This window comes from Pyrgilauda ruficollis, unplaced genomic scaffold, assembly GCF_017590135.1.
Source record: "Pyrgilauda ruficollis isolate IOZ18807 unplaced genomic scaffold, ASM1759013v1 scaffold1342, whole genome shotgun sequence".
NCBI lineage: Eukaryota > Metazoa > Chordata > Aves > Passeriformes > Passeridae > Pyrgilauda > Pyrgilauda ruficollis.
In genome coordinates this window covers 1-5,351 of record NW_024511900.1, presented here as the reverse complement: position 1 = coordinate 5,351, position 5,351 = coordinate 1, and the positions used below count along the sequence as shown (strand labels likewise).

Genomic DNA, 5,351 nt, shown 5'->3' with positions numbered 1-5,351 from the left:
GTCCGGGCCAGCTTCTCCACCTGGGAATGTGGGAATGTGGGAATTCCGGGGATTGTGGGATTATGGGATAATGGGATTAGGGGATAATAGAGATATGCTCCTTCTGGTCGTGGATGTCGATCTTCCAAGGAACAGCATCTGGGCCAGCTTCTCCACCTGGGATGACATACACAGGGGATTGTGGGAATTCCTGGGATTGTGGGATTACGGGATTATAGGATAATGAGATGGGGTAATGGGAATGTGGGATTATGGGATAATGGGGACACGCGCTCCTTCTGGTCATGGATGTCGTCTTCCACAGGGACAGGGCCCAGGCCAGCTTCTCCACCTGGGAACGTGTTGTGGGAATGTGGGAATTCCCGGGATTGTGGGATTATGGGAATGTGGGGTTGTGGGATAATGGGATTATGGAGACGCGCTCCTTCTGGTCGTGGACGTCGATCTTCCACAGGAACAGCATTCCGGGCCAGCTTCTCCACCTGGGAACGTGTTGTGGGATTGAGGGATTTGTGGGATTATAGATTTATGGAATGGTGGATTATGGAATAATAGGATAGTGGGATAGTGGGATAAAGGGATAACGGGATTGGATAATGGAGACGCGCTCCTTCTGGTCGTGGACGTCGATCTTCCACAGGAACAGCATTCCGGGCCAGCTTCTCCACCTGGGATTGAGGGATGGTGGGAATTCCCAGGATAATGGGATTATGGGATGTTGGGATAATGGGATAAGGGGATAATGGGATTGGATAACGGAGACGCGCTCCTTCTGGTCGTGGGTGTCGACCTTCCAAATGGATGATGGGATGATGGGATGATGGGATGACGGGATTATGGGATGGCGGGATTATGGGATGGCGGTATTCCCAGAATTGCTGGGGCCCGGAAAACCCTTTGGGAGTATCCTTGGAAAAGCTGTAGGTGCTGTGGGTGGGCCTGGGATAAATCCCGGTGCCTTGGAGCTTGCAGGGAATCCGGGAAGGGATTTAGGGAAGGAAAGGGCAGGGAAAGGGAGGGAAGAAAAGGGGGAAAAGGGAGGGAAAGGGAGGGAAGAAAAGGGAAGGGGAGGAGGAAAAAGAAGGGAAAGGGAAGAAAAGGCAGGAAAAAGAAGGAAAAGGAAGGGAAAAAAAGGAAAAGGAAGGGAAAGGGAGGGAAAAGTGGGAAAGGGCAGGGAAAGGAAGGAAGAAGAAGGAAAAGGGAGGGAAGGAGAGGAAAAGGAAGGAAAGGGAAGATGAAGGACGGAAAAGGGGAAAAAAGGGCAGGAAAAGGGAGGGAAAAGAAGAAAAATAAAGGAAGGGAGGGGGAAGAAAGAGCAGGAAATGGAGGAATAAGAAGGAAACAGGAAGGGAAAGAGAAGCAAGGGAAAAAAAGGAAGGGAAAGGGAAGGAAGGGCAGGAAAAGAAAGGAAAAAGAAGGAAAAATGTGGGAGAAGAAGGAAAAGGGATGGAAGGAGAGGTAAGGGGAGGAAAAGGAAGGAAAAGGCAGGAAAAGGGAAGAAATAGCAGGAGAAGAAGGAAAAATAAGGAAAAATAAGGGAAAATAAGGAAAAATAAATAAGGAAAAATAAGGAAAAATAAGGAAAAATAAGGAAAAATAAGGAAAAATAAGGAAAAATAAGGAAAAATAAGGAAAAATAAGGAAAAATAAGGAAAAAAGGGGAAGAAAAGGGCAGGAAATGGAGGAAGAAGAAGGAAAAGGAGGGGAAGGAAAGGGAAGAGGAGGAAAAAGAAGGGAAAGGGAAGAGGAAGGAAGGAAAAGGAAGGGAAAGGGAAGAATAAAAAAGAAAAGGAAGGAAAGATGAAAAAAGGGCAGGAAATGGAGGAAGAAGAAGGAAAAGGAGGGAAAGGAAAGGGAAGAGTAGGAAAAGGAAGGGAAAGGGAAGAGAAGGAGGGAAAAGGAAGGGAAAGGGAAGAAGAAAGGGTGGGAAAAGGAAGGAAGGGAAGGAAAAAGAAGGAAAAATATGGAAGGAGGAAAAGGGAGGGAAGGAGAGGTAAGAGGAGGAAAAGGAAGGAAAGGAAGGAAAGGGGAAGAAAAGGGCAGGAAATGGAGGAAGAAGAAGGAAAAAGAAGGGAAGGAGAGGTAAGAGGAGGGGAGAGGTAAGAGGAGGAAAAGGAAGGGAAAAGGAAGGAAAAGGGAAGAGAAAGGGTGGGAAAAGGAAGGAAGAAGAAGAAGGAAAAGGGAGGACAGGAGACCTTTCCCCTCCCAGCCACTCACGTGCCGCGAGAAGTAGTAGAAGCTGAGCATCACCACGAAGATCATGGCGGTCATGGAATACTTGGAGGGGACCAGCACGGACCTGCCGAGGGATCGTCGGGATGACGGAATTCCGGGATTCCCCGTCCCCCCTCGTGTCCCCTCCCCGTCCCCGCGTCCCCTTACGAGCTGTGCTGGCCGCGCCGCCGGTCGTACTGGTCGAAGATGGGCTCCCAGGCGGAGAAGTTGACGGCGCCGGTGGCGGCGGTGATGAGCACCATGAGGGTCAGCTTGACCATGTGGCTCACCTGGACCAGCATGACGGTGGCCACCAGGGCCAGCAGGGCGATGTAGCTGTAGTACTTGGGGTGGTCGGCGCAGCCGCCGCCGCCGCGGGGCGGCCCCGAGGTCCCGTTGGTCACCACCCAGCGGTCGCGACGGCAGGCGAGCTGGGGACGCGAGGGCGGGGTCAGCACGGGGACACGGCGGCCACCATGGCCACCAGGGTGATGTAACTGCTCCGTGCAGTCACCCCATGGTGGCCCCAATGTCCCATTGGTCACCACCCCATGGTCCCCATGGCAGCCGAGCTGGGGACATGGGGACACGGTGGCCATCATGGCCAACAGGGTGATGGAGCTGTAATATCTGTGCCGCTCCTCACAGCCACCACCCCATGGTGGCCCTGAGGTCCCATTGGTCACCACCCCATCATCACCATGGCAGCCGAGCTGGGGACATGGGGACACAGTGGCCACCATGGCCACCAGGGTGATGTAACTGCAGTGTTTTGACTGCTCCTCACAGCCACCACCCCATGGTGGCCCCGAGGTCCCATTGGACACCATCCCATGGTCCCCATGGCGGCCGAGATGGGGACATGGAGACACGGCGGCCACCATGGCCACCAGGATGATGTAACTGCTCCGTGCAGTCACCCCATGGTGGCCCCAATGTCCCCATTGGTCACCACCCCATGGTCCCCATGGTAGCCGAGCTGGGGACATGGGGACACAGTGGCCACCATGGTCACCAGGATGATGTAACTGCTCCACAGAGCCATCACACGGTGGCCCCAATGTCCCATTGGCCACCACCCCATGGTCCCCATGGTAGCCAAGATGGGGACACGGGGACACGGTGGCCACCATGGCCACCAGGGTGACGTAACTGCCGCTCACAGCCACCACCCCGAGGTGGCCCCATTGGCCACCAGCCTGTGCTCCCCAGTCCGGGGTGACAGCAGGGCCAGGGCGTCCCCCCAGCGCGTGTCCCCTCACCATGTCCACGATGTCGGCCGCGGTGACGATGGCGATGGCCGCCATGGCCCAGGTGTTGCGCGCCCAGCGGGTGCGGTCGATCCAGGTGGAGAAGGCCACCATCTTTTTGGGGAAAGCCTGCGGCGACAAGGAGGATTCGTCACCGGGGGCGGCGCACGGCACCGCCGCGTCCCCGCGGCGCGTCCGCCGCGTCCCCGCGGCGCGTCCCGTCTCACCCTCGGGAAGATGGCGGCCAAGGAGCAGAGCGTGAGGCCCAGCAGCAGCACCTCGCCCACCACCAAGGTCACGTAGTTGGTCACCAACCTGCCCGAAAACCCCGCGGGGGACGTCAACGGCGACGCCGCGGCGACGCCCGGCGCGTCCCCGGCGCGTCCCCGGCCTACCAGGGGTCGATGACGGCCTCCACCAGGGCGGTGAAGAGGAGGACGACGCAGGAGCAGCTGAAGGCGGCGCCGCTCTGCTTCTCCTTCTCCACCGAGTAGCGCGTCTCCATCTCGGGGTCGGTGAAGCGCAGCGACAGCCGGAAGGTGCTCTTGCCCTTCAGCCTGGGGGGAATTTTTTGGGGAATTTTTGGGGAATTTTTGGGGATTTTTTGGGGATTTTTTGGGGAATTTTGGGGATTTTTTGGAGATTTTTTGGAATTTTCAAGGATGTTGGGGAATTTTTGGGATTATTTTAATTGTGGGGATTTTCCAGATTTTTGGGGATTTTTTTTTTTTTAAAATTTTCAGGAGTTTTTTTGGATTTTTTTTTTTAGGACTTTTTGGGCGGGGGAGAATTTTGGGATGGTTTTAGAATTTGGGGGTATTTTGGGGATTTTTTTTTTTTGAGAATTTTCAGGAATTTGGGGGATTTTTTTTTTAATTTTCTGGTAATTTCTGTGAATTTTCAGGATTTTTTGGGGAATACTTGGGAATGTTGGGGATGTTTTTTAAATTTCCAGGAATTTTTGGGAATTTTCAGGATTTTCTTGGGAATTTGGGGGATTTTTGGGGAATTCTTGGGGATTTTGGGGAATTTTTGGACTTTTTAAAATTTGGGGGATTTGGGGGATTTTTGGGGATATTTTGGGAATTCTTGTGAATTTTTGAAAATTCCCGGGAATTTTTTTGAATTTTTGGCAATTTTGGGGAAATTTCAGAGTTTTTTAAGAATTTTCAGGCATTTTCAGGAATTCTTGGTCATTTTGGGTAATTTTTTTATTTTTTTGGGGAATTCTTGGGAAATTTCGTGAATTTTTAGGAATTTTGGGGGCAATATTCAGAATTTTTGATTTGGTTTTTTTTTTAATTTTTTGGGGAATTTAGGGAATTTCGGGGAATCTTTTGGAACTTCTGTGAATCTTTGCGCATTATTTTGGAACTTCCAATGAATTTAAGTGAATTTTTTGGGGATTTTTTTTTTTTTAAATTTTTGCGACTTTTGAGGAATTTTCAGCATTTTTTGGGGAATTTTGGGGGATTTTTTTGGGGGGTTTTTTTGGGAATCCCGGGCACTCACGCCTGGATGGACTCGCGCTCCAGCAGGGCCTCGTTGAGCAGCCGGTGCAGCTCCTGCTCGTTCTGCGCCGCGCCCGCCACGCGCTCCGCCAGGTCCCGCAGCCGCAGCCGCCGACGCGGGTTCGGGAACGATGGGTTGGGCGCCTGCGGGCCCGGCCACACCGTGGGGACACCGTGGGGACACCGCGGGGACGCGGCGGGGACGCGGCGGGGACGCGGCGGTACCTCGGTGTCGTCGTCGTCGTCGTCGAGCTCCGCGGAGCTGCTGCGGCCACGCTCGGCGTCCTCGGCGGGCTCCGGGCTCAGGCTGCCGTTGGTGGTGACAGCAGGGGGGGACACGCCGCGCGGAGAGGTCAGGGACAGCTTCTGCAGGGGA

General features: G+C 53.5%; 1 pseudogene; it reads right to left on the bottom strand.

Annotated features, from left to right (window-relative positions):
* Positions 1–76: 76 nt before the first annotated feature.
* LOC121349183 lies at positions 77–5,347 on the bottom strand (annotated as a pseudogene).
* Positions 5,348–5,351: the final 4 nt, after the last annotated feature.